Consider the following 11,655-nt stretch of genomic DNA (forward strand, 5'->3'; position numbering starts at 1 on the left):
CACCTGCCCCTCTGCAGCCGGAGCCGCCCCCCTCCCCCCGCCGCCCGCAGGCAGGAGCCCCACCCCCTCCTCGCCAGCGTGACGCCGGGAGCCCCGACGCCCCTCCCGCCCTCACTGCCTGTCGGGGCAGCGATCTGGCCCCTGCCCCGGGCGCCCGCGCTAATTCTGGGGTCCCGCCTGAGCGAAGCCCCTGGTCGCCGGCTCACTTTCTCCGCCTCTGTGGGCGCTGCCTGCGGGCTGCCGAGCCGCCTCCAGAGGCCACCCCGAAGCCCTGGACGGAGCCTGGGAGTCAGCAGAATGCGCCTCAGGGCTGCGCAGTCCAGGGGTGTCCCGGGCCCTCTGTGCTGAGGCCACCGCGGGCTTCCCAGTGCTCCCAGAAAGCCCAGGTGCACGAGGGAGAAAGGTCTCAGCGGCTCTGTGCAGAGGTCAAATGGCTGGATCAGGAGCGCATTGGGGGCGTCAGCGTTGCCGCTACGGGACCTGCTTGGTGAGGGCTTGATGTGGCACGGCTCGGCTCGGAGCGCCCAGGAGCGACAGGCACACTCAGTGGCCCTCCAGCAACAAAATGGCCTCCATCGGTAATTGTCCCAAGTGTGTCGGGGGCGGGGTGCTGGGAACCCGGAGTTGTGCGCGCAGAGGAACCTGATAACAGGACCCCACCCTGCACTCACATCCTGCCCTCATTAAGCCTGGAATCTCCACAGCAGACACAGGCTGGCTGTTCCCAAGCCAGGAGCCTCATACACCTCTTCACACTGTAAAGCCTGCCCTCAACCACCGGGCCGCCATGGCATTAGAAAGTGTGTGGGCTTTGGCTCAGGTGAGCATAAAGTCTCTTAACAGCTGAGTGAGTGGCCTATACAAGTCACTGAATATCTGTGCCTCACACTTGTGAGTAGGCAATAGAAAAACTTTCCTATTTATGTATTGCTGGAGTTGACTTGCTGATAGTTACATATTTTTGTTTCACTGTTCATGAGGGGTATTTTTCCATAATTTCCCTTTTTTCCATAATCTTTTTTATCAAGGTTTAGTACTTAACAATCTTCTAATCACTTCCTTAGTTGTCTCCACTTTTTATTTTTATTCTATTTGAAATATTTTCTAAATTCCTTTATGTTTTCTTCTTTGACCCATGGGTTTGCTAGAAGTATGAGGTTGAATTTCCAAATATTTGGAGGTATAGTATTGTTATTAATTTGTAGTGGAATGCCATTGTGGACTCAGATAATTTACTATATAAAATTTCTCTCTTTCTGTTGAGACTTGTTTCACGGCCCAGCATTTGATCTACCCAGGTGAATGTACAATGTGCCCTTGTAAATAATCTATATTTTGCAGTTTTTTGAAGTTTTTTAAAGTAAAGGTGATTGATTATGTCATACAGATCTTCTATACATTTACCGATTTCTTGTCTCGTTGTTGTATCAATTGCTGAAGCAGCAGTGTTAAAATCTCCAACTAAAATTGTTGAAATATCTATTTCTCCCTTTATTCTGTCAAATTTTATTTCAGATATTTTAAGTTCTGTTATTGGGTGCAAATACACTTATGAATTCTATGTGTTCCTGATTAATTGATCCTTATATTATTATTACCCTTTATTTCAGGTAATACTCATTGTCTTTAACTCCACTTTGTCTAGCATTAATATAGCCCTTCCCATTCTCTTATGCTTACTCCTTGCATGGTATGTCATTTTGCATCCTCTTACTACCAACCATCTGTATCTTTATATTTAAACTGAATCTCTTGTAGACAGAAAAGGTCTTGCTCATTTTTATCTATTCTGATAATCTCTGCCTTTTAGTTGGAATGTTTAGCCCATTTACATTGAATGTAATTTTTTAAACTGTTGGAACCTAGGTCTATCCTTTTACTATCTATCCCACTTATTTTTTGTTCATGTGTTCCCCTTTCCTGTCTTGGTTAATCAAATATTTTTTTAGAATTCCATTTTCATTTATCTGCTATATTTTTGGCTATACCTCTTTGCAGCATTTTCTGGGTGGTTGTTCTAGAGATTATAATATGTATCCTTAACTTTTCACTGTCTGCTTAGAGTTAATATTGTACATAAATGTAAGAACCTTTCTACTACATAAATTTGTTCCCCCTCTACCCCATCTTTTATGCTGTAGTTGCCATATATATTACATCTACGTATGTTATGAACCCTATAATACATTATCAACTTTCTTACTTTAAAAAGTCACATGTGTTATAAAGAAATTAGGAGAAAATATTAATATTTATCCACATATTTACCATTTCTGGTATTCTTCAAGTCAAGGTTTCTCTCTACTGTCATATTTATTCAGATTGAAAGCATTTACTGGCATTTCTTTTAGTGCAGATCTGTTGATGAATTCTCTTAGCTTTCATCTATCTCAAAATATAGTTATTTCACCTTCATTGTTGAAGGCTATGTTCCCTGGATATAGAGTTCTAGGTTGAAAGTTTTTTTCCCTTTCAGCACTTTAGAGATGTCGTTTTGCTGTCTCCTGGCTTGCGGTGTTTCTAATGAGAATTCAGTGAAAATTCTTGTTAATGTTCTCCTATATGTAATGCTTCATTTTACTCTGACTGATTTCTTTTTCCTTGCTAAAATTTCCTATTTTATAAATTCATTATTATTCCCTTGGACCATGTATTTTTTATTTTTACATTTTACATTTTTACATTTTACACTTTACATTTATATTTTTACATTACACACTTGATTATGTATATAGGTCATAATAAACACAACAGCCAAAGTGTTATTTAAGTAGTAGGGTTGGTGCATATCATTCATTCATGTATTGGTCTATTCAACCAGCATCTACTATGTACCTACTGTGTCAGACATTGCCCTAATTCCTAAGAATTTAGAAACAAACTAGAAATGGTCTCCAGAGTGGTAAGGAGAGGCAGGGGATAATATGATATGACTGAGGTGGTGGTAGGGTGTATACAGAGTACGGCAGGCACAGCAGGTGAGCAGGTCTATTAGGAAGGGTCAGAAAAGTCCTCACAGAGAAGGTGACCCTTGCATTGGTGTAGAGGAGCTTAAAGAACATCAGAGGAAGGTGTCCAGCGGGCAGATGTGCATTGGGATTTGGAGAACAGAAGAAAATTCGGCCCTGGAGATCCAGGTTTGGTGGTCTTTAGATTTGAGTTGGTTTGAAGTTGAGGGGATGGCTGAGATCCCCCAGATGGCACTACAGGTAGCCTAAGAAGATGAGGGTGAAAGAGAACTGGTCTGAGCCTTAGTCAACAAAGGAGACCTGGGCAGGACATGTTAGAACTGAGGGCCAATCTCCAAGCCTGAGACACCCAGAGTAAGTTTATCTTAATACTTTAAGAATACAGACTCTGGGGGGCTTCCCTGGTAGCGCAGTGGTTGAGAATCCGCCTGCCAATGCAGGGGACATGGGTTCGAGCCCTGGTCTGGGAGGATCCCACGTGCTGCGGAGCAACTAGGCCCGTGAGCCACAACTACTGAGCCTGCGCATCTGGAGCCCGTGCTCCGCAACAAGAGAGACCGCGATAGTGAGAGGCCCGCGCACCACGATGAAGAGTGGGCCCCGCTTGCCACAGCTAGAGAAAGCCCTCGCGCAGAAACGAAGACCCAACACAGCCAAAAATAAATATAAAAATAAATAAATTAATTTAAGATTACAGACTCTGGATCACACAAATCTGCTTTCTAACGCCAGTTGTGTAGCCTTAAAGAGATTGCTTAAAATCTATTTGGCTCAGTTTCTGTAACAAGAGAATGGGAGTAATAATAGTACATGCCTCAGGGTCATTGTAAGAATAAGATGAGATACTATTTATAAAACAGTGCCCGGTACATATCCAACAATCAACAAATAGTAGCTTTTGTTATCAGTTCATTATTTTTTTAATAAATTTATTTATTTATTTTTGGCTGCATTGGGTCTTCGTTGCTGCGTGCGGGCTTTTGCAGGAAGCGGGGGCTACTCTTCGTTGCGGTGTGCGGGCTTCTCATTGTGGTGGCTTCTCTTGTTGCAGAGCACGGGCTCTAGGCAGGAGGGCTTCAGTAGTTGTGGCGCACGGGCTCTAGAGCACAGGCTCAGTAGTTGTGGCACACAGGCTTAGTTGCTCCGCGGCATGTGGGATCTTCCCTGACCAGGGCTCGAACCCATGTTCCCTGCATTGGCAGTCGGATTGTTAACTGTTAACCACTGCGCCACCAGGGAAGCCCCTCAGTTCATTATTAAGATGGATGTGAAAGACTAGGGAACAAATTTTAATCCCTTAACCACCAGACTGGAACACAGATGTATTCATTTATTTAAGAAATATTTTTGAGCGCCTATTATATGCCAGACATGGTTTTTGGTTTTACTGGGAAAAACAGTATCTGTGACCTTAAGATCTAAACCCGACATTAAGAACTCAAGGAATCTGTAAACTTGAATGGGGGAAAATTCATATTTATTTTTACTCAAGCGACTAAAATATAGCATTTCCTTCCACTATGGATGTGGACAGCAAACCGCAGTACTATTAGCAGTACATGCTACTTCATCACCAACAAAAATAAATATTTCTATATCCCATTATAGTTACTGCAGATATCTAGAAATATTTACTAAAAACAGCATTACCTCAAAATTAGACAGTTGGTAGACCAGTTTTAGATACTCTTATATTATGCGTTAATGAAGAAGTACATCTATCACTGTAAAAATATAATTATGAGCATGCTTTATGTCCTTAAGCATATTTATAATAGCTGCTTTAAAAATATTGTCTGTTGGGCTTCCCTGGTGGCGCAGTGGTTGCGCGTCCGCCTGCCGATACAGGAGAACCGGGTTCGCGCCCCGGTCCGGGAGGATCCCACGTGCCGCGGAGCGGCTGGGCCCGTGAGCCGTGGCCGCCGGGCCTGCGCGTCCGGAGCCTGTGCTCCGCAACGGGAGAGGCCACAGCAGAGGGAGGCCCGCATACCACAGAAAAAAAAAAAAAAAAAAAAAATATTGTCTGTGAATTATAGTATCAGGGTCAGTTTCCCTTGACTGTTTTTTTTCTTGACTGTCACCACATTTTCTTGTTTCGTCTAGTAATTAAGCATCATATCCTGGACATTGTCAATAATGTGTTCTAGTGGCTCTGGCTTCTTGCTTTCTGTTATATTTCTCCAAAGAGGTGTTATTGTTGCTACTGCTGCTTTAGCAGCCAGTTAACTTAGCTAAACTCAGACTCCAGACTCTGTCTCCCCTGTGTTGAGCGTCATCTGAAATCTCTGCTCAGTTATTTTCTTGGAGTCTGCCCTGTACATACACATCCCAGTGTCATCAGAGATTTGGGCAGAGTTTATATGCCAAACTTGGGTTCCGTGCCTCTGGTTCTTTCCTGTCCAGGATTTTCCTTCTCACTTTCCCTCCACTGTGGTCACCCTGAACTGTGTCCTCTGGGTCTCTGAAGTTTTAGCCACAGAGCATGACATCCTCTGCAGCCCGCCCTCACATGTAAACAAATATGCAAGCGGGAATATCAAATTCTATAAATTATTTAAGGACGCAATAATGTCAATGGGAGGAAAGAATACTTCCAGCTCATTCAATGAGGCCAGCACTAGCTTTATATCCAAACCATTCAAAGACATCATATGAAAGAAAATTACAGACTGATGTGTTTCATGAACATACGTGCAAAAATTCTAGACAAAATTTTAGCAGATGGAGTTCAACAAGATACAAAAATGATAACATATTATGACTAAGTAGTCTATAATGAGAATACAGGTTTAGTTTAAACATTTGAAATTTTATCAACATAACTCAGCATATTAACAAAATAAAAATAAAAACAATATGACATATCTCATAGTCTACTCAGGCTGGTATAACAAAATACCACAGACTGGGTGGCTTATAAACAACAGAAATTTATTTCTCACAGTTCTGGAGGCTGGCAGTCCAAGATCAAGGTGCCAGCATGGTTGCATCCTGGTGAGGGCTCGCTTCCTAGTTAATAGCCAGCAACTTCTTGCTAGGTCCTCACATGCTAAAGGAGCAAGGCATCTCTGGAGCCTGTTTTATAAGGGCAGTGATCCCATTGGGACCTAAATACTTCCCAAAGGCCCCACCTCCTAATACCATCACCTTTGGGAGTTAAGACTTCAGCATATGATTTGGTGGGGGGGGCAGGGGGGATACATTCCGACTACAGCAATATTCTCAATAGATGCAGAAAAAACATTTGACAGAATCCAACATCCAGTCATGTAAAAAAAACCACAAAAAACTCCCAGAAAACTAGGAATAGAAGGGATCTTCCTCAACCTGATAAATGACATCTATAAAAAACCTACAGCTAACATCATCCTTAGTGGTGAAAGACTGAATGCTTTCCCCCTAAAATCAGAATGAAGACAGGGTTGTCCATTCTTACACTTTCTATTCAACATTGTATTGGAGGTTCAAGCCTGGGAAATTAGGCAAGGAAAAGAAGTAAACAGCATCCAGACTGGAAAGGAAGAAGTAAACTATCTTTGTTCACACATGACAAGATTATCTATTTAGAAAATGCAATGGAATCTATAGAAAAGTTACTAGAACTAATATGTGAGTTTAGCAGGCTGCAGGATATAAGATCAATATACAAAAATCAACTGTATTCCTATATGCTAGCAATGATCAATCAGAAATTAAAATTTTTAAAAACAATACCACTCACAATAGCATCAAAAATGTGCAACATTTTGGGCTTCCCTGGTGGCGCAGCGGTTGAGAGTCTGCCTGCCGATGCAGGGGACGCGGGTTCGTGCCCCGGTCCGGGAGGATCCCACACGGGAGAGGCCGCAACAGTGAGAGGCCCGTGTACCGCAAAAAAAAAAAAAAAAAAAAAAAAAAGTGCAATACTTAGGAGCAAATCTGACAAAAGATATGAAAGAACAGTGCATTGAAAAATACCAAATATTGGTGAGAGAAATTAAAGACCAAAATAAATGGAGAGAGACCTAGTTTATGGCTCAAAGAACTCAATATTGGTGAAAAGATGTCAATTCTCTCCAAATTGATCTACAGAATTTAAACCAGTCCCAATCAAAATCCCCAAATCCCATTTTGGGGAATGCAAAAAAACCTAGACTAGTTAAAACAACACTGAAAAGAACAAAGTTATAGAACTTACACTATCTGATTCCAAAGATTATTATAAAACACTAATCAAAACTTCATGTTATTGGTATAAAGATAGAAAATACATCAATAGAACAGTATAGACAGCCCTGAATCCACAAATTTCTGGAAAACTGATCTTTGATATAGGCAAAAAATTACAGTAGAGATAGTCTTTTCAACAAATGATGATGAAATAACTGGATGTCCGCATGCACAAAAATGAACTTTAGCCCATATCTCACAAAACACACAAAAATTGACTCAAAATGGATTGGAAACCTAAGTAAATATAAAACCTAGAACCATACAACTTTTAAAAGAAAACAAGATCTTTGTGACCTTGGGTTAGACAAAGATGTCTTAGACATGACACCAAAAGCACAATCCATAAAAGAGCAGATTGATAAATTTAACTTCATCAAAATTTAGAATTTGTGCTCTTCAAAGGACAAGCTACAGACTGGGAGAAAATGTTTGCAAAGCATATACCTGACAAAAGACTTGTATTCCGAATATATAAAGAGCGTTTGCAACTTAATAAGGAGACAAACAACCTGATAATAATACTGTAAAATGGGCAAAAGGTTTAAGTAGACACTTCACCGAAGAAGAGTAACAGATGGCTGACATCAATATCACTAGTCAGGGAAGTTCAGATTAAAATCATAATGAGATTACACTACATACCTATCAGCATGGCTAAAATTAAGACTGGCCATACCAAGTATTGACAAGGATAGGAAACAACTGGAGCTCTCCTACACTGTTGGTGGGAATGTAAAATGGTACAACCATTTTGGAAAACGATTTCGTAGTTTTTTTTGAAAGTTAAACATACCTCTACTATATTATCTAGCCATACCACTCCTTGGTATTTACCCAAGGTAAAAGGAAATGTATGTTCATATAAAGGTTTGTACACAAATGTTCATAGAAGCTTTATTTATAGTTGCCCCAAACTGGAAACTACCCAAATGTCCATCAACCAATGAATGGATAAACCCATTATGGTACATTAATGCAATGGAATATTATTCAGCAATAGAAAGGAGTGAACTGTTGATACATGCAACAATATGGATAAATCTCAAAATAATTTTGTTGGGTAAAAGGAGCCAGATACAAAAGTACACTTATTATACGATTCCATTTACATAAAACTCTAGAAAATGCAAACTACCCTATAGTGACAGAAAGCAGATCAGTGGTTGCTTGAGGACAAGAGGAAGAAGAAGAGACAAGAGAAAAGGACTACAAAGGAACACAAGGAAACTTTGAGAGTAATGGATATCTTTAATTGCCTTGATTGTGGTGATGGTTTCATGAACATATATATATATATATATATATATACATATAGATGTCAAACCTTATCAGTACAGTTTAGACATGTCCAGGTTATTGTTTGTCAAATATACCTCAAAAGAGCTGTTTTTTAAAAAAATACACCTACAAGTAAATAATAAAAAGACAAACAACGCATAAATGTGGGCAAAGCTATTTGAAGACACATAAAAACATCACACGCACCATTAGTCATCAGGGAGATGATAATTAAAATCACAATGAGTTACCACTTCACACCCACTTAAATGGCTAAAAATAAAGGCTTACAACTCCAAATACAGAGAAGGATTGGAAAGAAAAGGAACTCTCATACATATCTGTGGGAACATAAATTGTACAACCACTTCGGAGAATATTCTGGCAGTTTCTTATAAAACAACTCTACTATGATGTGGCTATTCCCTTTCTAGGTAGTTACCCAACTAAATGAAAGCATATGTCTACACAAACTTGTACACGAATGTTCACAGTAGCTTTATTTACAATACTCCAAAATGAAAAGAGACCAGATCATAAACTGGTGAATGAATAAAAACCAACTGGAATATATCCAGATAATGGAATACTATTCAGTTATTAAAGGAAAGAAGCAACACATTAAACAACATAGATAAATCTCAAAATCATCATACTGAATGAAAGAAACCAGACACAAAATAGTACATACCATATGATTCCATCCATATGAAGTTCTCAAATAGGCGAAAGTAATCTAAGATGGAAAAAATTTAGAACAGCGGTTGCCTCTGTGTGGAATTGTGGTGGGAGCTGACTGGGAATGGGCACAAAGGAGATTTCTGGGGTGTTGATAATGTTCAGTATCCTGACAAGAGCTTGGTGTATGCATTTGTCAAAACTCACCGCATGGGGCACTTAAGACTTGTGCATTTCACTGTATGTAAATTTTACCTCCAAAAACAAACAAACAAAAAACAGTAAACAGGTATTGATCTCTAGGTAGTGCTATGTGTGCTGAAGTGTTAAGGGGTGAAGTGTGCTTGTATGTCTGCTGCTTATTGATACTTTGAAATGGATCAGTTAAATAAGGATGACCATGCAATCAAGCAAGCGTAGCATAATGCTAATTGTAGAATATTGGTGATTGGTATATGCGTACAAATCTTTCAATTGATCTGTATGTTGCAAAGTTTTCATAATAAAATGTGGAAGGTAAATAAGAAAAAAGTTTGTAGCATCTAACAGATAAAATTGTTACAAGAATATTTAAGAAGTTGGTTATAATCATTATCACTAATAAAACGATAAAAGTATATTAATTAAAAAATGAACAAAAAAGTTAGACCGTGTCCTTCAGACTTAACTTCAGTGCCCAGCTACTGTGGCTCTTTTTCCCTTGGCTTACTGCTCTCCAGCATTTTCCTTTTGATCCTAGAATATGCCCAATTGGTTCCTATCACAGGGAATTTTGCACTTGCTATTCCTTTTACCTGTGGATGCTCTTCCTATCAACAACCTTCACACGGCTGAGTCCTTCTTGTCATTCAAGTCTCATATCAACCATAGCCTCACTGAAATTCCCCACCCATCACTCCCAAACACCCCCCTAATTGATGTTCTTCACAGTTCTTGTCATTCTTGTGTGTTGTTTGTTGACCCTTGTTTATCATTGTATTCCTTACGAAACAGGAATCTTCAAGAAAGCATCGAAGGGCTTAGCACACTGCAGGGTGCAGCAGCTTCCTAGATCTTTGTTGACTGGCAGAAACTCCTCTGGAAGTGGCTGTCACTACTTGCAGCACCCCCGATCCAAGAATCCTGCTCTTTTCTCTTCTTAGTATGACCTGCCATTTTGAAATTAACTCAAGTGACTTTCCCTTCCACCGTTACCCGAGCACGCGGGCGCGCGCGCGCGCGCGCACACACCCACACACAAACACATACTCACAGGAGCTCTTGAGCGCCAAATGCGCGCCCCCTGAGGGCAGGGATGCAGCCTGGTTTTGCTCACAGCTATATTCTCAGTGCCTGGCACGGCGAGAGCTCACACCTTCCGCGTCTGAGCGAGGCGCTTTGACCCCTCCAGTGGGGGCTGGCTTTGCTCTGCGTCTCCCTCCGTTCTCATCCCCTCACCCATATTCCCGTACTAAAGGTGCCCAAGGGGGGAGGGGTCCTCTCCATTCCTTCGTTCCCTCCTTCGTGGGCTTGTTGGTTCATTCACTAGTTCATTCACTCATTCATTAGTACATTTATTCTACTCCTCCCGCCTCCACCCGAGCACCTGGCCCCACCGCGCAGCTCCCCTGGGGTCTGGCCTGACCCACCCACCCCGGGCCCGGCCACGCCCCTTCCAGCCCCGCCCCCTCTCCGGGCCAATCGAGACCGGCGGGCAGGGCGGGGCCGGAGCCAGGGCGGGGCCTCGCTCTCCCACTCCCCACGGCGGCGCCCGCGGCTCCGGAAACGCGCCGGGGGGCTGCTGGGCTCAGCCAGGTGCTGGCGGCTCCGTGGCGCTTCCTGCCACGCCGGGCCTGGGCCGCGCCAGCGCCGCTCCGCCGAGGACCCCGCGTTGGCCGCCGCCGGGCCGAGGTGAGCGTGCGGGCCACAAGAGGATGTGCGCGGAGCCCGGGAGGGTGTGCCGGGCCGGGATGAGCGCGCGGGCCGCCAGAGGATGTGCTGGGAGTCGCGGATGAATGTGCGGGTCCCGGGTGATCGTTTGGGCCTCGGGAGGATGTGCAGAGGACGGCCCAGGAGAGTGTGCAGGACTGGGGTGAGTGTTCCAGAAAGTGTGCGGTGGGGGGGCAGGGGGCGGCCAAGCTTTGTTGGGGGGCGTCTCTGTTCCCGGGGGAAGCTGCTCGGCCCTGGAGCCAGGTGGAGCGGGAGACGGGTCCGGGATGGCGGGTGCGAAGAGGCCGAAGGCCTTCCCGCGGCGGACAGGGGGCGACGGTTAGGGGCGGGAATCGCTGGACGTGCTGAGGCCTACGCTGCTTTTGGGGTGACGCTAGGGGATGGGAACCGGTCGCTATGGGAAGAGGGGACCCCCCCACCCCAAGCGCAGAGGAGGCCAAGTGGGAGGGGGCGCTGGGGGGGTGTTAAAGGGCTTTTCCCCAGTCTGGGGGAGGGGCTGAACAGCAGTCAGAGACGCGGGGTAGGTGTACTGGGGACGGTACTGGGGACTTCCTGCTGGCGGAGTCTCTCCTTTCCTTTCGGGTGGGGG

The 11,655-nt window shown here is 43.4% G+C and overlaps 1 protein-coding gene across 1 annotated transcript in view; it reads left to right on the forward strand.

The window, feature by feature from the left end:
• Positions 1–10,920: 10,920 nt before the first annotated feature.
• The window catches only part of ZNF275 (zinc finger protein 275), an 18,664-nt gene continuing 17,929 nt past the window's right edge, over positions 10,921–11,655 (forward strand). The window contains exon 1 of the mRNA XM_024116798.3: positions 10,921–11,208. The gene's annotated coding sequence lies outside the window, so the exon portion shown is untranslated. The remainder of the gene's footprint in view (positions 11,209–11,655) is intronic.

The sequence above is a fragment of the Physeter macrocephalus genome, chromosome 21 (assembly GCF_002837175.3).
Source record: "Physeter macrocephalus isolate SW-GA chromosome 21, ASM283717v5, whole genome shotgun sequence".
NCBI lineage: Eukaryota > Metazoa > Chordata > Mammalia > Artiodactyla > Physeteridae > Physeter > Physeter macrocephalus.